The following is a 22,139-nucleotide window of genomic DNA, read 5'->3' as shown; positions in this document are numbered from 1 at the left end:
GGCCCGGCGCGGGGCCTGGCTGCGTCCCCGCGCACCGACGGGCTCGCTGGGTGAGGCCGCAACTTGGGAGAGCGGGAGGATATTTATTTTTTTTTGACCTCCTCCCTCCCCCCCGCACGCACCGGCATACATACACGCACGCCACCCCTTTCTCCTCCCTCCGCGGCGCAAATTGGGCTGCTCTCCAGGGGAGGAGCGAGGGGGCGGGGGCCGCGTCCAAAGCTCGGCCGCCCCCCCTCCCCGCCGCCCAAAAGCACCCAAGCGATCAAAGAAGCGAAAAACACAATCCTGAGCCCACCCCAAACTCTGCGATGCCCGGAGAAACTGCCAAGTGACTCAAACTCTGGCTGCGAAGGGAAGCGCCCCCCCCGGCCCGGCTTCCCCCCCCTCCTCCTCGCTTTTGCAACTCTGCGGCGCCGGGGTCTGCTTCACCCCGGGGGGGGGGGTGTGTGTGTGGGGGGTGTTTCTATATGTGTGTGTGTGTGTGTGTGTGTGTGTGTGTGTGTGTATGTGTGTGTGTGTGTGTGTGTGTGTGTGCCGGAGAGTCCAGGGCGGGGGACCCGGCGGCGCCAGGCACCAAAGTTGAGCCCCCTCCTCCGGCCTCGTTGGGAGGCTTTGCAAGACTTCGCAACCCGCAAGAGGAGGAGGAGGAGGAGGAGGAGGAAGAAGCAGCAGCAGCAGCCCCCAGGCCCAGAGAGGGGCCGCCTGCTCTTGTCCTGCCCGGCTCGCTTCTCCTCTAGGCAGAAGGCGCCGCTGCCGTAACTCCGGTAACTGCGTGAAGTTCAAGTTGGGGGAAGGACGGGGGGGCGGCGGGGAGCAGGGCCCTGCCCGGCGGCCGCGCTCCCGCGGCGCCCCCCCTTCCTCCCCTTCCTCCTCCTCCTCCTCCTCCTCCTGCCGCGGGCGGCCCGGCGCTAACCTGCAGCCGCACCTGCGGGGGCTGCGCGGCCGCCGCCGCCCGCGCCGCGTGGAGCCGAGCCCGCCGCCGCCCGCGCCCCGCGCCGGATCCCGCCGAGCCCCGCGCCTGCCACTGCGGCGCGCTCCGCCCGCCCGGCCCCGGCCCCGGCTCTGCCCCCGGCCCCGGCCCCGGCCCCGGCTCTGCCCCCGGCTCCGGCTCTGCCCCCGGCCCCGGCCCCGGCCCCGGCCCCGGCTCTGCCCCCGGCCCCGGCTCTGCCCCCGGCCCCGGCGCGGCGGCAGACATCTCCCGGCGCCTCTCCCTTTAAGTGGACCCGGTCAGTCCCCCCCTCCCCAGCACACACACACACATGCACACACGCATGCACACATACACACACGCACACACACACACACTCCTCCTCTTTCTCCCTCCCCTCCTTTCTTCCTCGTTTTGCCCGTTTCTCGCAATCGGAGTTTATTCTGCAAACGCGGTTGTTACACAACTGCCCCCCCGCGCACGCCGCCAGCCCGCGCACACACACACAGACACCCCTCGCCGCTCCCCCGGCAGCAAACGCGGCGGGAGGCACGGCAAAATGCACGGAGACGGGTAGACACAAGGCCAGAAACTTACCTGCTCCACAACCAGCTGCCAAAGTAAAGGTTCACTTAAGCTCCCCCCCAAAAAAATCAATTGTCCCTCCTTTTTAAAGGTTTGCTCGCTCCTTCCAAAAAAAAAAAAAAAAAAAAAAGGGAGAGAAAAGAAAGAAAGAAAAAAAAACCTTCTGGTTCCCAACTCGGAGCAGTCACTCTTTACAATTTATTTTGTCGTACATCATTTGATCACCATGAATTAGCAACAGCAAGAAAATGTACGAGAGAGAGAGAAGGAGAGAGAGAGAGAAAGAGAGAGAGAGAGAGAGAGCGCAGAGCTTTCTGCAAGAGAAGAAGAAGAAAAAATGTACGTGTGACAAATTATGCTACCAAGAAACAACACATCATTATCCTTGGGCCTGGGGCTCAGTGAGTCGTAACGAGAGTAATAGGAAATCCACGGTTGGGGAGAGAAACGGTCGTGCATGGCCGGTGGAGAGAGACCATACAGGGGGATGGATGCTGGAGAGACTCGCAAAATTATGGCTCAAGGCTATTGTAAAAATTGTCGAGCGTAAATGACTGCGATTTCAAACATCTTTGGAAGAAAGAAGGGGAAAAAGCGAGCCCCCCCCCGCTCTGCCTGCCTCCTCCCGCTCTCCCTCGCTCCTCTCTCTCTATAAAGAACCGTCAAGTTTTAGTGCGCATTGCTAATTAGTCAATTTCTCTCTGCCTTCACAGGCTGGCGACTTTGCTGCTGAGCTGAAACTGCTAATTTCTGTGACCAGCTTTTTTCTTAGCTGTGATCTGGATGAATGAGTAGCTGTCTCGCAGAGATGACAAAAATAAACTCTAATCCCCCCCAAAATTTCCACTACATCTTTCTCATGCATAGATTTATGATCTTCAAGCGCCCTGTGCAATATGCAAACTTTTTGCGGGTGAGTGTGTGTGTGTGTGTGTGTGTGTGTGTGTGTGTGTGTGTGTGTGTGAGTGTGTCGAGGGGGTGTCGCAGGCTGTGGTATTCAGGTTGCACTGGATTTGCTTTCTGTCGCCACTCTACCCCCACACCCCGGATGTGATGGAAATAATGTCTGATTTCAGTACCCGAGATATTTTCACTCCCCCCCCCCCCCCGCCACCCCGTTGTATTTGTATTATTGGTTTGACAGGATACATCCTCTTCCCTTGCAAATGCGATGAGGCTGGAGGGGTGGAGGGGAGAGAAAGAAAGTGAGGCTACTAAATGGTGTTAGTGGTAAAACGTTCCCTTTACATTTGTTCCCCTGCACTGTTCAAGATTTATGATCTTGTTTGAAGGCATATTTTCTCTATCGTTTTGTCTGGTTAGACAACCGTCTCTGAACTTCACTGTCAGCTCTTCAACAGATAAGGGTTCAGAAGTCACATTTTTTTTATTGGAAGATTAGCATATTGTCAGATTTGTCTTTCAGTTTCGAGACTTTGCAATGCAGAAGCCTGAATCAAATGGCAGGAAAGCAGCTGCTATTTCACAAATGTAACCTTTCAACTTTCTGCCAGATCTGATACCTTAGAAACGTGCACAGCCCATGGTTTGGGCTTTTGTTTTTGTTTTTATTTTTTGTTGCCTTATAGTTGTAGCAAGCAGAGGGAATTCTCGTTGTAGGCATTTGGGGCTTTTTCTTTCCACCAAGGGGCATTTTGGTAGAGGACATGTTCTCCACACTTTATCTCATGATATATTGCACCCTCACATTTATAGCTCTGTTCTTCTGTTGTCAAACCTCCAATTGTCCAAAGGAAAAAAAAAAAAAAGGAAGAAAGAAAGGAAGAAAAGGCAGAAGGTATGCCCTTGAAGGAAATGCACATGAAAGGAGACTGGAGTGAGCACTTATGGAAAGTTTTACCTGGTGTGAAACATATCAGCCCCATCACATTTCCCAGATAATACTAAGGCTTTTGTTATTAAAATATGCACCAGGAGTGTCGCTTTAAAAGCCAAATCTTATAGTCTTTCTCTTTGACTTGGCCAAGGATGCCAAGGTATTTACAGAATTGGAGTCAGATTGCTCAGGAATGCAAAGGAGTGAAACTGAAAGGCATCAAACCCATTTTCACTTTTATTTATTTTCTGGTGACCTTAAAAAAGACATTCTGCTATAGCTTTCCATTTTTCTCACCGGTCAGATTCATTCCTTTAGATTCCCTCCTCCCTTGTACCTCAATTATTTCTGCAAGAGATTTCCAACAGAAATTGGACAACTGCTGTTGTTCTAGGGCATGATATTCCTCCCAAAAGAATGACATTGTCATATGCTGCTTCTGAAACCATTTTCTTTGTTTTGCTCCTGTTGTGTCTCCCCTTCCTCCCAGTTCTGCCCTGCTGGTCGCCCACGTTTTGGCCCTGTTCAGGTGAAGAGAAGCATGAATTATAATTCATGCCGCCATTTCAACAGTAGCTACTCTTTTCAGTGATGTGTGGTGTCTCCAAACTGTAGTAGATGGGAAGAACAATTTTTATATCATGCTCATGCTGTTGAACTTTACTGCTGTAATGGCTGTAAATAATCCTCAAGGGGTTTTGTATCATTTTTCACTGAATGATGTGTCACACACTCCTATACCACTGTAAGCTGCCAAAATATGTCTATGACAACATGTAGCAAGTTTCTGGGACCAACATACTGGTGTGTTTTGCTTATTAGTGAAAAGACCTGGTTAATTTTTATTTAACTTTGCTGCACTAGCTCAAGTTAAGATAAAGTTCAGCCTTACTGATGTATGTGATTGCCAGTCACTTTATGAATTACAAATTTTTAACTTTCTGCAATTAAACTTTTTGAATTAAATCATGGTGGACAACCATTTCCAAAAGTCCTAGCTATACAGGTTTGTAATGACTAGAGTAATCTGAAGAGAGAGAGAGACTTCAAAGTTCTTAACTCACTTGGGAGCTTTTTAAAATTTTGCACATTTTTCCTGCAGAGTACAAGGTTAACGTTCATCTCTTAGAGGTGGCAATTGTCAGTGGAAAATACTGCATATTTTCTTTCTTCAGGGGTTTCTTCTGCACCTGCACCAAGTAAAATTATCTATATTTTCTATGGAGCAAAACTGGGGACACTTACCCTGTGGTATGAGCATGGACTTTATGTCTCTAGTTTACAAGCCTAAGAACACCACAGCCTCCAGGGAAACTTCTGGGGATCAAAAGCATCTCCCCAGTGGCGCTGAACACTCCTGAGCTGTCCCTGTCATAGCTAGAGGACCTTGTCCCTAAGCAAGATTTCCACAGAAGGGAGGGCAGTGCCCCATATTTCCATCTTTTCACAGCCAGAGGTTAGCAGATGTTGTGTTTTTACTTGTCTCCCTTCAGCTCATCTGTTTCCTTCCATGCAGCCTCCACTGAGACCTCACGGAAGTGCCAGTGTAGAGACTTGTAGCAAAGAGGTCAATACTGCAAAAAGAAGTGGGGCCCATCTTGCAATTAAAGGAAGAGGCTCTCCTGCAGAGAAGGTCTGCATCAAGAAAATCTAAGGTATTGTCTTAAAAAATGCAGTGAACAAATTCAGTAGCTAAACAAGGTAAATACTTTTCAGTAAGAGTAATTTTAAAAAAGAGAAGTTTTTAATCCCTATATAATATCTGTGCTTGTAATATGAAACATATCTCTATACAACTCATGCTCTGCGGGGGATTTTTTTGCATATTTTGTTGTTGCCATGTACACTGCATTTGACACTCCAGCACAGCTGGAGTCCAATCAGCAAGTTATGTGTGTAGGATCTTAATTATTAAGGCCAAAAGTAAGTATTAGTTCAGAACATCTGTTCATTTGCCATTGAGGTCGATGGCACATAAAGGAGTTCAGCTGGCTGCAGTGTTTTGGGCACAGAAATTGCCTTTTGGATGTGATCTGGCCTCCTGGACTCTCTCAACAGTTTGCATCTCTGCCACTATTGCATTTCAAATGGTGAAAGAGATGCGACTGATTGACAGTGCCCACCAGAACCATCCACTTGGGGATGGGATCTCTCATTGCAGCAAAGGAAAATTGTTTTCCGGAAACTTAAAGAATATGGATAAACTGGATCATCTTTGCAGGGCAACATGCCACCTTAGTTATTTGGACAGCTCTTAGGTAGTACACATATTGCACAAATAAATGAGCAATGGCAATATTAGGCGTTATCAGTAACACTGCCACTCATGCCAGACATTGTTATATAATCTACTTTGAAGTTTTTGACGTGGAAGTTCATCGGCTTGCACTTCTGAAGGTGACCCTGAAGGCATCATCACAACAGCACATAGACAAACTCACTTAATCCATGGTCAGATAGTGCCAATTTAAGAAATAGAGCAGGAGTGGAAGAAGGGAGGGGGTGGTGGTGGTCTCTATTACAGCAAAGGCCTGGGAGTCCAGACGTCTAAATTCTCACCACTGTTACACCATGTCTGTGTCTATAATTGCTTGTTCCCAAACAAGGGAATAGGATAAACCACATAAAAAATAACGTCTGGCCTGGGGACCATCCACAGCTTGCAGGTGCCTTGTGCTTCCTTGAAGGGGCTTTTCCCTGGAAACCAAGGAGTTTTCAGGCCCCGTAAGGAGCTGGGAGGGAGGGAGATCTGAAATCAGAAGTTATCTTGGGTCTAGTAGTATAGATGTAACAACCTTGACCCAGGTGCATCCCTTAATATCTCTGTGCTTCAGTCAACAAATGCTAAAAAGGCTTCTCATTATTGTGGTCCAAGGCTCTCCCAGCTTGTGGTGCATCTGCCCTACTGAGCACATCTGCCCATCTCCACACCCAGCTGGATATTTTTGAATGTTTGCTATTACACTTGTCATGCCAGTGGCTGTCACAACCATGTGGCTCTAGAGACTGGCACAGCTGGCCCCAGAGGTGTCACCGAGGTCCTGATTTCCTCTATTGTGTCCTGGTTAATCAATGTTTTGAGATTCCCCCAGGAACACTGACTGTTTTTATTTATGCACACGGGCATATAGCAAAGTGTTGTTACTATGGCTGAATGTATACAGAGCAGAAATTTTTCTATAAAAAAAGAGTCATAATATTGTTAGGAGTTCAGATTTTGCTCTGCTTGTTCAAAGCTCCGATGGAAGTGGAGTGGGAGCTCCTAAACTGGACCCTAAATGAGTGATCCTAAGAGCACTGAAAGACAAGCTGTTCTTCCTCCTCTCCCAGTTCCCAACAAGGAAATAGGGTAAACCACACAAAAAATAAAGTCATTCAATGCAATGCTGTGCCATCAAGATGACATGAATAAAGTTTATAGAAAACCAATAGCTTCTGAAAAATCAGAATATAAGGTATTGCCTCTGAAAGATTTATTAAAATAACTTTGGGGGGGTAGAACTCAGAACTGTTAAAAGAAGCAGCTAAGCTTGGGGAAATTGCAATCTAAAAGCAAGGTGGATTAAGCAAATCCTTCTGTACAGAACCATGTTACAACTAGGAACCCTCTAACCATCACTCTGAAGAGCTTACGCTCTGGGACTTGATATTCAGGCACATAATATGAGCTTTAGTGATTGTGTCTGCACTGTAGTCCCAATTAAGGGATACTCTGTTGTGCTTAAGTCCATTTCTGTTCAGAAAGCATTTAAGCATTTCTTAAAGCGCATTCTTAAGAGCATTCCTGAAAAGGGATGCTTTCCTGACATAGGAGACATGTCTGCGTTCACCCTGCAGTTTTGATTACAAGTCTCTGTTTCCCAGCCCAATGCACACAGGACTCACTGCAGAACTAGGAGGAAGAGTCATTGGTGGCAAGTGGCACCACGATGGTCCCAAAGTCCTCGTCAGGCTTCCTAAGGAGCTGGCCCCAAGTGGGACAGTGCTCCTTCCCAATTGCTGTATTTCTCGAGGCAGCTCCAAGGGAAGGCAGCGTTTCAGGGAAAGGACAAGCTTCAGAGCAGCAGGAACTAGCTGGATTGCAGTGGCTAGCTTTGGAGTATGTTTTTATAATGAAGTAATATATAATCCATAGGTTTAAAGTGGCTTTCACAAGCCCCAAGGGAGCACCACCAATTTTTAAGGGAGAGAGGAGTACAAAAACACTTTTTTTCCTTACCTTTGCTCCATACCATCACATTTTTATTCCCTTTCAGCCAAACTACTGGCAAAGACTTTGGTTCTACATCGCAACTCGTATTGTGAGGACAGAAATCTTTCCCGTAGGGCTCCCCTCGAACTGCCCAAAGTTTGTCTCCTCCCCCTGGATCTGGTACAGAGGACTTGTAGGACTTGGATCCCTGGTGAGGAAATAATGATTTAAAGTAAAATGTAGCTTTAACTTTGACTACCAAGATATTTATTCATTAACATCATGCTGGGGCTGTAAGTTAAAAACAAGTATAAAAAAGCAAAGCAAGTGCAAGTTAAGATTTACCCTCTACCCTGACTTTGCCCTGTCTTTCTAAGATAACCCACAGAGGGTTCTGGCCTGGCGCTTCTTGCAGGGCTATGTTTAAATAGCGCAGCCTTGTCCTGCTGCAGAGGGGAAAGAGGAGAGCTCTGTTAACTGACACCATCTATCATTACTTTCTCAGTAAGCAGAACTATTCACCACTGTGGAATAGTCAACATTGTTTCCTGTGCTGTTTCTTTCCCTTATTCCAAAAATGCATTTTTAGAGTGAGAAACTGCTAACTCAAGTTAGCTAGTTTGCAGAAGGGGGGAAAATAAAGTGTGGAGACCGGGCTACATGAGATTAAAACCGGCTAATTTTTAACTTTATGTAGCCAGTGGAGGTCAAGCGTTATTCTGCTAACTGGAGTTGACCCTCACTAGTTAGGCACTGTGCTTTTGGAGAACTCCAGTAGCATCTCAGACTTAGCCCATCTAGCTACCCAGATATGCAGGGATCTCTGTCTTGCTCTCCTAGGTCCAACTGCAAAATAGCAAACCTGAGGCTGGCATTGCCCTGCAAAAATATCCTTTTTCATCAGATGTAGGTTTGATAACAGATACTCTGAATGGGGAGAAAATGTTAATGGGAGGAGGAAAAAAATCTCTCCACTTTGTTAAAGTGTTTCCGTACTTCTCAGAAATGTGGACAGTTGTGTCTAGGTTCCTGATTTGAATCTGGCCCAGGCAGTAGAAACTGAAAAGAAGTCACCACTGAATGGCTGGCAAGGCCATTCGTGCCATCAGCCAGCTGCGTCAGTCCAGCGTCTGGTTCACACAGTAAAAATGCCCCTTTGTTTGGCTCTGGGTGACATTGTCTTCGAATACAAGCAGATCTGAGGCCTGCGCTGGCAGATGGCGGCATCCCACCTGCTCACAGCTGGAAGTGTCCCCCTCTCACCTTTTCAAATGTTTCCATGGTGCCAAATGGGGAACGTGAGGAAATCAATACTGGGCCGATTCCTGTTGTACCACTGGGTTCAGAGAAGACTAAAATCTTCCCTGTCCGCAATAATCAAATTCATTCATGAACTGTGCACGGGAGGCAAAAAGCGAGTATGAGCGTAGGTATCATTAATTTTAAAAAATGGATATGAAACAGAACAAAATGATACTTGGTGTCAGAGCACAGTCACCAGAACACATCATCTCATTTTTTTTTCTTTGGCTCAAGTTGTCTGGGTGATTTTCTGGTACCGATCGCTCACGAGAGAACATCTTCCTGTCTGCCCAGTGCCTCATATTCATTTATACCAAGGCATAAGTAAACATCCCAAATATCCTAAGGCTGAGAAATGACATTGGAGGAAATGAGAACGGATTCCATTTTAACGTCATTCAAGTACAGCTCCTCGGCAGATGAAGGTTCATTGCTGAAGTAAAGGGATGGTCCTAGTGGACTCAGCGCTTGCTCACACATGCTATGAATCTGGCCAATAGTCTTTTACCGATGATAAAACAGGGAGACAGGTGAAACGAAGAACATCCCTCTGCTGAGAAATTTCATTTTTTAAAATTAGACCTCCTCTAGTTACAAAAGACTGCTAAACTGTTCAAAATAATAAAACTTTAGGATTTCTGTCTTCCTTATTTCAAGAAAAGCTGCAATGATTTAAAACAAATATGATTAAAAGGAAATTTATATATTGCACCTTGACTTTGGTTTCAGACCTGAATGGATTTTAACTGCCAAGCGACAAGCCCTTTAAAATGGGATTAACAATGGAAAGTCTGGCTTTTTTTCAAGCCACCATGGTGCTGTGTTAACATCTAGGCTTCTTCACAGCCCTTGGTCCACAGTCAAGAGCTCCCAGTGACAGACACCAAGGCTAAAGCTACAGCAGTGACCCAAGTTATTCTGGAAGTTACAGCTCAACATACCAGATTTCATGCAGCGGCTCTGATGACAAAAAATGAATTTACCACATGGAATTTCACAACATATTGTGCGGTAACTCAGAAAATAACTTGGGTTACCATTGCACACACACATATATAATACACATTAACGGCATTTATAGACACTGATCTATTAAGTCATTTTCCTACACTACCTTCAGACCTTTCATATGAAGCAGAAAAACCATCATTAAAGCTATGGTTTGCCAGACAATTACTTTGTCAAATCTCAAGAAATTGCATAATAAATTGTATACATGCATCAAACATGAACAGCAGAGGGGTATAACAAGCTGTGTATTTCCAGTCCACTTGTTCTTTCATCTAAACAGTAGCTTTTGTTTTGAAGAGTAATCCTATATTCTTTCCAATGCCTGGCATAAAATGTGCATATACATTTATCTATCAAACTAAGTAGAAATAATTGAAACACTTAATATGCACAGTAATAAAGAAACGCACGAACAACTTCATTATTAATGTCTATTGATTATTTATGCTTTCAAATAGGCAAATGTAGCTACTAATATTTTATCATGTTAGTCTATATGTGCATTTTGGCTTTACCTGTTTATTGGCAAATTTACTATCCACATTATGGGTGTCTTTATTGCCGTACACTCATTTGCTACGTGCATAACTGAGGTCAGTTTACGAACTGACTAGTGTTTACTCAATTTGATTACTATGTAACATTGCTGAGACTATTCCCCCTTTGGAAAATTAACTGTACAAGGAAGCCCAGTAAATCTTTACTTAAAAATTCCAAACTTTAGATTGATTTCAGCAGTGGGTCTGTATTGATCTAAAAAGCTTTGCGTTCCTAACTAAAAACTAATCTTTATTTCACCCTTTAGTGACTGCAGCCATAAATATGCTCACTCGCGCTGGAGTTTAGTGGATTAATGGTTATTGGAGATTGTGGCTTCCAACAGAGGTTGGTAAACCTTAACCTTTGGAGGACAACACGAAGGCATTTACCCCTTGTCATCTGTAATAGCTAGGTCCATTTCTGACAGTTCCCTGAGTGTTAAAGAGGAGGCAGAGCAGGGGATAGGAAATAAAGTACTAGCGGCTCACTTTAGCTATTAATCACTTATTAGACTGACTACTGTATCTGGACCTGACCCTTTTTCCGATGCAAAGGCACTGAAATGAAACAATTTGCTTTGTTCGTGACACTAGGAAAGAATTCTAAAATTTCCAAGCACGAGGATTAGTCTGCTGAATTAATCGTGCCTCAAAATTAAAAGACAGAAGTCTCACGTTCCCTTATTCCACACTGTTTGTGGGAGATGCTTTATGTGAGCCAGGACAGATTTTCTCCCTGTCTCTGAGAGAGAATCTTTGAAGGCAGCTGGCAGGAAACGTTATGTTACATTCCACTACAGTGAGTTATTAGTTATTACCAAAAACATAATTATACCAATTGTTATAAAAACCATAATTGCATTAATGTCTTAAAGTAAGGTTTATTCTGGAATGTCATGTTCTGAAATAGATGTCAATTAGCACTTAAGTTATGAACAACCCATCCCTACAAAACTTTAATTCGCTCAAGTCAGCTTAAGTTACTCAAGAAAGTAATGTGAGGGTAGAAATTATTCCCACATGTAAGGACTGAAGGATCTGCCCTAACTTTTCATTAAAGAGAATAATGATTATTGAGAACATAAAAAAATTATTTCATTAGCAATACAGAGGAGGTTTCGCTAGAACACGACATACACAAAACGGTAGATGTCAAGTGATTATATTAACAGACACATTTCAATATCCATTGTTCCAGAAAATATACTAAACTTAAAAGAGAGATTTCTTCTGCAAGAAATATTGACTGGCGCCTGCCTAAAATCAAGGGAGAAATTTGTTTTTCATAAGCGTGTACCATCTTGTGACAGTTGCCTCTGTAATTATTCCCATTTGATTTCATGAGGGATACCAGTGTAAAAAAGGGTAGCAGCATGGGGTCCTGAGTTTTTGGAAAGTGATCGTATTTTAAATTTTTCTTTCTATTTCTGTTAATTCTTCTATTTTTGCAAATCAAATTCCCAGGAAGGGAGATTGCTTTTGCAATAGCAGAGAATTGCAGTTCCTGGCAGCTGTTGCAAATGATTCTAGGCAATTTATGTCCCTGGAGACATTTCCCCAACATCAAGGTAATCAGGGCCAGTGGGATATAATCTGGGAACAATTCTAACAACAGGTTTCTCATCTTGGACCAAAAAAGGCGCTCCCAGGAGACGTGCAGATAGCTCGCTGTGCCTTGACATTCACTCCTAACACTTAGCTGTAAATTTTGCATCTGCTTTGCTTATTAAACTAAGAGCATTGATTCAAACATTTAAACAAAGGTAACAAGATTGTAGTAATATCGAACATCTGCTAGGTGGAACGTTATCCTTATTTTGCAGTTTCATTTGTCTTACGGTTTGCCCGTTCCTTCCATTCTCTCTGACTCACCTCCTGGTTTCAAATTGCATTAGATTTCACCCAAGAAGATCCGTAACATGCGGCTGCACTTGGGGTTGGCATGCCACTGCTTGGCATCCTCCCCAAGGTGGGGAAGCAGGATTTGGGGGGATCGTAGACAAGCTCTGGCTAATAGCAGCAACCTTTGGAGCCTCGTAAGGATAATGGCAGTTTTAATAACAAAAGGCTGGCTTTCTTAAATGTATTGGTTTCTAGAAATCATTGATGATCTGGGCTGAAGTTTCCTTTCCCTTCCTTGGCAAACCAAGCCTTAAAAATGTCATGAGAGTGGAAAGAATACAGAGTACCTCTACCGCAGGAGGCTGAGGGGACAAAAATCTGCCTCCGTCTCTGTCTCCCCGCCAAGCACATGTAGAGAGTATGTACAAAATTGTGTCAGTTAACAGTATCCTACAAACCTTAGCTCATTAACAGTCCTAAAACTTCATGCCGCAAAAGTAAATTTTCAGTAATTGTGGATAGCTTTTGATTGTACTCGGGGTGGAAACAACAAAGAAATTAATTTCCAGCTCGTGAGAAAATGCTAAGGCTGATCTCTCTGGTTAACATTTTCAGCCCTTTCTGAATACGCATGCTTTTGATGCAGCACTGACAGGAGTAGCAAGAGGGCTGGAATTTGTCTTTTTGGCCCAGCATGAAGCAAGAAAAGCATGTACTGCCATGCACAAGACAGAAGAGCTATTGCTTCTCCCTACAGCACCAGCTGTAGAGATCTTTTCCTGCATTCAGGAGATACCTTCATCTGTCTGCGTGCGACTGCCAACCTGAGGAATGGAAGGAAAAATGAGTCTGCCTCTGACTACTTGTTCCCATGGCAGAGCAGACCTGGAGGTTATCCCAGCCACTGCTGCAACGTTACAGGTCTCAGGAGCACTGAGCTGCCGCGGCCACAGCGAGCACTGCTTACCAGAGACCGCCACGTTCGTTCCTACTGAATCCGCTTGGAAAAACTGCTGCTGGGAGGGGACGTCAGCTGTAAATGCTACCAGGTTAGTGGGATAACGAAGTATGATGGATCAGTGAGATAATGGCCCAAAACAGGGGGAAATAAGAGTAAGGAGCTGATGCTTTCTGGCCAGGGAAGCAGTATGTGGAGCTGAAACCTTTTTTTGTGAGGAGGACATGCCCAGAGAGTGTCGCAGGCATCCCTGAGTGAGGGGGAAAATATTTGTGGGAACCTTTGTTAAATCTGTGGGAGCCTGTCACACTCTGTAGTCTCACTGAGCTCTAACTAGGGCCACCTAGAGTAAGACTGCTGTCCTACTCTGAGAATGCTCTGAAGCAGCTAAGAGTATTATAGGAAAAGTACAAAGAAATTAAAAATGACCATATCATTTCACACAGCAGTAAATATGTCATAAGGATTTTTTGTCACGTGGATGTGATGCACATTGGGCAGTAAGAAAATAGATTTGATCAACAGGAATAGCTGCTTTAAAGCTAATATGATCTACTGAGTCACAAATCCTCTTTTTCATAATGCTTAAATGCGGATTTACATGATGGACCATAACAACTCCAAATGCACCATTTATGTTTATCATGTAAATAATAATGAGTTTTCAAATTAGAATGCAGATCAAAATAGCATGCTAGTTATTCAAATGGCTTCTTGGTTCAGAAATTCACTTTTTGAGTAGTTCAAAAGTATGAACTATTTAGACTGTGAGCTTACATTACTGAGACCCAGGTGAGTAATGTGCACATATGAGTGGTCCTGCTGAATTTAGTAGGTTTACTCAGCTGTATTAAGTTACTTATGACTGTATGTATCTGCAGGAGAGATGCCAAAGTCAGTAAACTTCCCAGGACACTTTATTTTTTCTTGTTGACTTTCAAGAATTCTGTGAGGTGACCACTAAGGTGCTACAAACATTCACTATTTGCTACTAGGGAAACAATTTCTGTGCCCAAGGCATCTGTGGCATGACCATCAGTTTGCTAGTTTTGGTAGCTGATTCTTCTTCCACAATGTAGTACTTGAAAAAAGAGAAGCAATCTAGCTGGGATCATATTTAAGTGCATGCATCTTCCAAAAAGCTGTGCTCCCCTCTCTCAGCCTGCCTTTGCATGCCTCAGTTTCATAATAGCCTTCCAGTTTGTGTGTACATGCACAAATGTGGGAATCTACAGGAGGCATGATTGCTCCTGCATTTGGCATTTAAATTGTAAATGGTTAAGCAATAAATTACTCTCAGGATTGTCCAGTGTTACTAGAGAACAGCTACATTTTCACCCTTGGCACTGGGACCTCAGCCAGAGATGAATTCTGTTGTTTTTCCAGGGCTAAAACCCAGCCGTGTACAAAAGGCCAGTACAAAGGTCTACATATCATTCAAGTCCCCCCTCAGCCCTGAAAATCAATCCAGATTGCCATAATTTGTAGCTGACAACAGACATTGGTCTGCCTCTCAGTTGAAAGGTGAGGTCTAAAAATAACCAAGGCCCAAGTATTTGGGGATTAATAGAAAGTCCATGTGTTTTTTTGCATTATCTTTTCCTGTTCTGTACCCACCTCCCCTTATACAGAAAGAGTCCATCTTTTTCTACTTCGTCTGAGTTAATTATAACTTGCATTGAGTAGTGTCATGGAGAGAGACATAAAAAGCAGCAACACTAATAGTACTCAAGGGGAATTTAGCAGCTCTACAGCAGAACAAAAATCTCCCAGCAAAGAGTTGTGGCAATAAATGAGCCAGTTTGATACCAGTCAAATTCCACATGCAGATAGATTTATTTGCTTTATATTAGCTATGCTTTTCCAGCTTCATGAGATATAGATATTTCTGCAGGAAGGATTCCTCCACTTTTAGATTGAGAGGTAGCATGTCCCCACAGCATAAAGCATGCACTGGCCACTGCGCCGCAATGACATTGGAGTTCAAATGAACTTCTGTAAATCTACAAGAGAAAAAAGAAGACTGGGACTTGGGCAGTACTTGAAAGAAAATATTTGGACTTATATTTCACCACAGAGTTGAGGAGGGGCAGGAGATTTTCTTAGTGCCTCTCTTTGAGACAAGTCAGAGAGAGCCAGAGGCAACCAATGGCCGAGCGGTTTGAGGGCTTCCCCAGCCTGGGACGCTCCTAAGCTGTGTGGGTGATCTCAGGTCACCGGCACTTTGCAGTGCACAGAAGATGCAGGAGCAGTGGAAAGCTCATCTGTGGTGTCAGTATTTAGCTGTTTGCTTTTGCTTAATTTCTTTATGGTGGTTTAGATGTCAGGCACATTCTCAAGGCTAATAACTTAAACTGGCAGCTGGAAGGGACAATGTGAAGCTACCTGCAGCTGAAATCCCAACCAGCCCTTTTACTTCAAAAAGATCTCCTCCTTTCCTCTTGATTATCACTAGCTTGTCCAAAGCATCATATTCTTCCACCTGAAATTCAGCTGGAGTCCTTGCTTCTTTCTCTCACTTCCTCTCTCAGTACTCTTCCCTGACGCTTCTCAACCAAGGTTATCAGCCTTCCCCTAAGAGGTCTGAGTTTCCTTCTGCTCTTTGGGTAGATTCTACCTTGCAGGAGGAAAGTGACAGAGCATTTTTCAGAGTTAGCAGGAGACAACCGCAGCAAGAACTTGCTGGTGTCATTTAACTACATTTTACTTCAGAGCTTTCCTTCATGATGGCTGAAATCCTATTTGTAAAGTGTGCGGCTATCCATGATCCTAAGTGAAATGTTAGCACAATGAAGCCAATGGTATGCACACCGTCCCAGTTCAGAATTTATACCTTTGAGGTTTCCATTTCCTACAGAATGTGTTCATATAGAGATGGGCTGGAACTCATGCCTAAACCCATGCCCTGGGTCAGGACAAATCCAGATATAAAGGAAAAAAATTAATCTGAATCTGCACTTTATACCTGTCACCTAACACCAGGCTAAAGTAATGAATTGTTGAATGCTGGTGAAGTTGGGAGTGAGCTCCAAAGGCTGGGATCTGTACCCGTGCGTTGCTTTTCAGGCTGCCCAGACATCCCCCTGAGCAGTGTTTCTGATGGGGGTGGTCTGCTTGGGGAAGCTGCACACCATTCCCTTTGCCTAGAGCAAAGGCAGCAGAAAGCTTGGCAGACCATGGATCTCTGGAGAGTTTGAGTTCATGTGCGTTTCCCTTCCTCTGTGCAAAAAGATAAAGATTTTCTGCTGGTCCTTTTAGGGCCCATTCCTACAGCAGTGAAGACATCCAAATAGTTGCTACAAGCTTTGCAAATACTCCATAGACTTTCCTCTAGATGGAAAAAAAAACAGATTTATACAAGAAAAGTGCTGAAAATTGTGATGGTAAGGAGCAAAGGTAGGGAGAAAAAAATCCTATGATGTGCTGATTAAACACAGAAATGTGTAAGAATTCATGATGACTTTCTGTTCATGTTTTTCAAGTCAAATTTAACTTGAAAAGTTACCTCCACTTGATCTTCCTCAAAGGTTTATGGAAAATAAACAGAGTTCCTGTGGAACTGCATTGAACAAGCACCAGATATAGAGCTCCCTTCCCCCATCGCCTTTCTGCACCTCTGCAAAGACTTTACTTAATGATTTACATTGTTCAAAGAGTCACTCAAGCAGACCAAGTGGAATTCCACCTGATCGGTAACATAGGATACTTCCTATCTGAGCTGGCATAGGAGCTGTTTATTACCTCTCCTCATATATGAAGAGCTATATGGGAACTGCTGAGGTGACTACAGATTTTGGGTGCAATAATCTGTGTTTTTTTGTAGTTGCATGGAAAAAAACCTCGTATAGGATGCCATTAAGATAGCAGGCAAAATGAATATAAGCACACCAACACATTATCCAGCCTCAATGGTACATGCTACATTGTCTCCATTATCAGACAAAGAAAACCTCACAAGAGGCAGAGATCAAAGGGTTAGCTTTTCAGTGATCTTGTCATGCAGCTTCTTAAATGATAATGTAAAGGTTTTAAAAAACATTTACCGTAATTTCTACTAAGTGTCACAGCCTAGTGAACCATTAAAAGTGAACCAGCTCACTGAACCGAGCTGGAGTGAACAGATGGAATTCCACCCTCCCCATGCTTGAGAGACTCCACGAACAATGCAAAGTCTTCTTTCAAACCTCCTCCTCTGAGCTCATTACCCAGTGCAAATATGTGGCAGGTTCTACCGTCACAAAGGCTGGGGCTCACCCTGCTCCTCAGCCAGGCTGCGTGGTATGCTTTTTTAGGCAAAATTTACTCCGCTTCCTACGCTTGTGCAAATCCTTTCTTTGTTCTTCACTTAACAGGGGCGCTTGGAGAAAGAAGGGAGACCCTGATTTGAGCTTCCCAGGGTTTTGTGGATCACCGTCAAACTCATTTCCTCCAGACTTCACTTAAAAAAGAATTCTCTGGAAACTGATGTTTGTGCACCCACAGTTCTGAAATTCTAGCAAGAAAGATGTAGCCCAGGCGTTGTTGCTGCTGTTGCACTTGTTCCTGCTCCTTTTACATCTTCCTCTCTGCTTCCCTGTCTACTCGACAAGTAATTCCACACAGGTATGCATGGTCTTGCACTCTCCCCACTAATTTTTTAGAGTGGTTTATGGGCTCATGGAAATTTGGATCATTATCACAGGCCTGAAATTTCCACTAAGTTTCGTGATTTTTGTGAACAGTGTGAACCACCTCCTCAGACCAGCTTACAGCAAAGCCTAGTAGGGTGCCCACAAGCGCCAGCAGGGCGTGCAAATCAGTCCCGCAGCAGCTGCAGGGAGAGGCAGTCTGCTGCGGGAGCTGGGGGATGCTGGGTGCTTGGCAGGTGCTGAAATGTTTAAGAGAGAGAGGATTCATGCAATATGCTTCAGTTCCAATCAGAGCTGTCCTCTCCCACCATGATCAGGGGTCAGTTAGGAGCCAAGGAGTCTCAGTGATGAGTGAAGCCCCTAAAGGGACCGGTATTGCTGATGTTTGGATGCCTTAATACCCCAGCCCCAAATTGCAAGGTCCCCATCTACAACTTGGGTCGCTTGGTAGACCTGACTTGGGCTGGGTTCATTTTTGCAACATGTAACTGGAAAAAATCAATTGTTTTTCATCTTTCTCTTTGAAACCAAATATACAATTTCTGCCACTCCACAACTTAAGTGCCTGATTCCTCTCTGATCCGTACCACTTTACTCCTGCGTAAGACTCTGTTGAATACAATAGTGTTCCTAATTCCCATGGTAGCAATACGGTCCAGAAAATAGTCATGATCCTCCCTGGTCTGTTCCTGGCTTTGGCCTCCACTGTGGGAACCTGACTCACAGTGGAGCTTAATATACAATTATTGGGCTTAATATATGATTCAGCCAGTAAAATTCCTTCAGACTGTGAAAACCAGAAGCCAGCTGTCTTCAGTATTCATCCCCGTGTGGTTTTGGCATTTTGCTGGAGGTTCACTGATGTGACAACTGGTGCGTTTCCAAAAAGCCCTTTTCCCATTTTCAGCAGTCTTGTGTTCTGAAGCTATCTAGTGAAAACGGAGTATAAAATTCATAGTTGAAGAAAAAAAGTCACTTAAATTGGTCCTTTCCAAGGTTTTGAGACTGTCTGTGAGTCATCAGTCCAGCATAAGAAAACTCAGCATTTTATCTTCAGCTTAAGCATGCTTGCAAATCAGAAGAGTTTTATTGGAGCTTGGGTGCTAGAAATTGGGCCTAGTTTGAAATCTGGAACATGGAAAACACCCTGGTACCTTGAGCTGCCCACTTTGCGAGGCTGAACTGAAAAAGGTGATCCAAACCTTTCTGGACACTGGAGAAGTCTGGAGCCAGGCTTCATTGGTCATATCATGGCATGTCTGGCTTGTGATCTGGACTGAGAAATAGGGGGCTGTGGGGAAGGGAGAAGGGAGACACTGGCACCTCTTTCCCTGAGAGAAGCAGCAAGCTTTGTCACGGTGCTCAGGACAGCAGCGGGAGACGCTGCCAGCTGAACAACATCCCTACAGGGGCATGAACTGCTGCTCAGCCAGGCATGGTGAGCCCTGTCTCTGCCTGGCGAGGCTTGCTGCTGACTGCAGCAAGCTCCAACCAAGGACATCCTGTTTCTCCCCAAGAAGAGGCAAAGTACTTTCCTCAGCACATTCCCCTTGCCCACCATGCAGCATCTTGTTTGCACAAGCTTCTGCTGTCTGTCTGTCCCTCTACTCTTACTAGGCAATGCCTTTGGTTTCCTTTCTCTTACTAGCCAGGGCAAGATTTAGCCAGGCGACTCTGGTCTATATGCCACTGGTTGAGCAGAATGAAAACTCTGCTCTCAGAGTCCTCTCTGGTATCACAGATTGTGGCATTCAGGAGAAGAAACTGGGAGTTTGCTCAGACATGGCAGCTGAAAACAGGTAAACTGCAAACGAATGAGTTAGCTTACTTTGAGAAGTTGCTGCCCCCCCCCCCCATTTGGAAGCTGTTGCTTTGTCAGCTGAGAGGCAGAGTAGCCACGTGTGTGCCAGGCTGTTCTCTGCAAAATAAAACAGCTGTGCTTGAACCACCTCTCTGATCATCTGACCATGCCCTTTGAGTAATTTATGGATATCAAGATGTTCTTCTGCTTGGATCTTCCAAGTTGTTGCGGCAAGTGAAAATAACCACCTTGTTGCCAGGGTAGATCATGCTCTGGTTCTTACGTAGCCACTTTCAAATGGCCTTCAACATCGCAAGAAGGGGATCAGACCCTTATTGTACAGGAACGGTTATCCTGGATTCCAGCAGCTGTGAGCTTCCTAAAAGACCCACTCCTGCTATCAGTGCCTGTCCGAATAGCCCTAGCTTGTACCAGCACTTTGCTGAAGCCACTGCAACTGCCACCTGAATGAAAGCCTGAACACTGGTCCTTTAATTTGCGGAAACAGATACAAATGAGTGCTCCATGTTTCATTATCATCTTTCTTTTTTTCTTCTTCTTCTTTACCATTTACATTGCATGCATACACTTGAGCAACTTGGCTTCAGTCTTGATTGAAATATTTAATGGATATTATTCATTGTTGGTATTCTCTTGATGTTGTTCTCATTCATTTTAAAACTGCCAAACCTTCCCATTTTTCAAGGATGCCTGGCCTTTTAAATAAAGAAAGCATTTTGATACCTTTATTACATTTTGTTGAGGCCACATTAACTTGTTTTTGCTATCATTTTGACTTTGATTCAAATAAACTGGATAGAAATAGCAGTCCTTGCATTTCTTAAATACTGCATGCTTTTCCATTATTGTCCACAAACAGCTGATTCCAATCAACTTTCTTCAACTCATTCCATCCTCAGAATTGTTGTACTTTTATAACCATTCACAAATGTTCTCAGAAGTGTTTCCAATTTGATGATATTATAACCTAGCCCTAAGGGTTTATTATCTTCCATATTATTCATTTCACCTAGTTTCATTTCCTTGGACTAAGTTCAAAATAGCCCCTGGTCTTGTTGATTGCTCCTCAAACTGAAAAAACACGTTGTTACCACACTTAGAAACATGCATCCATCCTTAATGACTCCACTACTGCTATGCCTGTCAATGTCAGTGTGATTGGAATTCCACTATAGTCACTGCCTCTGTCTTTTTACAGCTTACCCCTTATCTACATAAGCGTTTCCTGATCTAGTACTTTGTTTTTAATCACTTCCAGGTGCATGCCAGCTTTCTTCTTGGATTGTTTCATACCTCTTAGAGGTCCTTATTCATGCTTGATACTTGTCCGCTATTTTACAAGCTGAATGGAAAAGAAATAGCATTATGAGCTGCATACTGCCTATTTTTGGATTTCCCCTCAATGCAGGAGTAGGGCACATCTTAGAACATTTGCCGTCTATGCCAAGAATGGCTACTCAGGTGCAAAAGAAAGTGGAGGAAGTAAATAAAGGGAAGACACTCTCCCAGATATTTAAGCCATATGTATCCTTTTCTGTATGCAGTTCTCTTGGGTAAAATAAAGCAGAACATTTAGGATGCTTCAAATAATACAAGCCTCCTCCTGGTGAGCAAACCATGAGGGGGCTTCCTGACCCTAGCAATGCTGCCGTGCCAGCAGAGAGAAACTACTCTTCCATTGCTTAGACATACGCTGAGCTTTTGCGAGCCTAATTTGGCTTTTTATGTAAGCAGATCTTCCTTAAACAGAATTTTGAGTTAGCAATGAGCCCTTTACACTGTAATCCTGGGGAAGGTAGAGTCTTTCCCTTCTTTATTAAAAAAGTAAGTTTTAGTCTCTTGCATGGCATGCTGAGACCTTGGATTACTGAGAGGGGTGGGGAGAGTAGCTGACTTCCAAGGCTGTATAATCTCACTGATGATGTTGCTAAGACTTTTGAGATTTTAAAAGGTAGCACATGCTGCTAGGACTCACTGAAATGTGCTCACTTTGGAAACCCACGCAGGCCTTGAGATCCCCTAAGCACTGGCCGTAGCAGCGGGGAGACCTAGGGGGCCCACCAGCAGATTGCTTAAAAAAAAAAACAGGCCTCACTGTTGAGGATACATATAAGATAAATACCAAATGACATTTAAAGCCTTGAGAAGCATTGCTACACAGTGCTGCACGTGAGGAGAAAGGGTCTTGTATATCACTGAGATGCCCAGCTGATTGCCATCCTAATACATCAAAACCACAGCCACAGGAAGGATGCCTCCCTTCTTCCGAAAAGGGGTCCCTATGCTGCACGGTGCTGAGTGTGCTGAGCCCTCCAGTCACTTCTCTCAAAATGGAGAGGGGCAACACCTTGCAGGTCTGAGCCGAGGCAGCCAGCAGGGCTTCTTTTGTTTGAGCGTCCCCACCTAAACCGTGATATGCACCTGGCAGATATTTCCAATGAACAGCTAGTGCCAGGGTACTTTCTTACCATTTCAGCACCTCTTGAAGTTGT

General features: G+C 44.4%; 1 long non-coding RNA gene across 1 annotated transcript; it reads left to right on the top strand.

Annotated features, from left to right (window-relative positions):
• The first annotated feature begins 38 nt into the window (after window positions 1-38).
• On the top strand, window positions 39-20,375 carry LOC112994967 (uncharacterized). The gene is made up of 5 exons (XR_010387982.1): window positions 39-767; window positions 2,230-2,429; window positions 4,870-5,008; window positions 12,855-13,288; window positions 17,550-20,375. It is a non-coding gene; the product is annotated as an uncharacterized LOC112994967 (long non-coding RNA).
• Window positions 20,376-22,139: the final 1,764 nt, after the last annotated feature.

This window comes from Dromaius novaehollandiae, chromosome 2, assembly GCF_036370855.1.
Source record: "Dromaius novaehollandiae isolate bDroNov1 chromosome 2, bDroNov1.hap1, whole genome shotgun sequence".
Taxonomy (NCBI): Eukaryota; Metazoa; Chordata; class Aves; order Casuariiformes; family Dromaiidae; genus Dromaius; species Dromaius novaehollandiae.
This window is presented reverse-complemented; position numbering and strand designations above follow the sequence as displayed.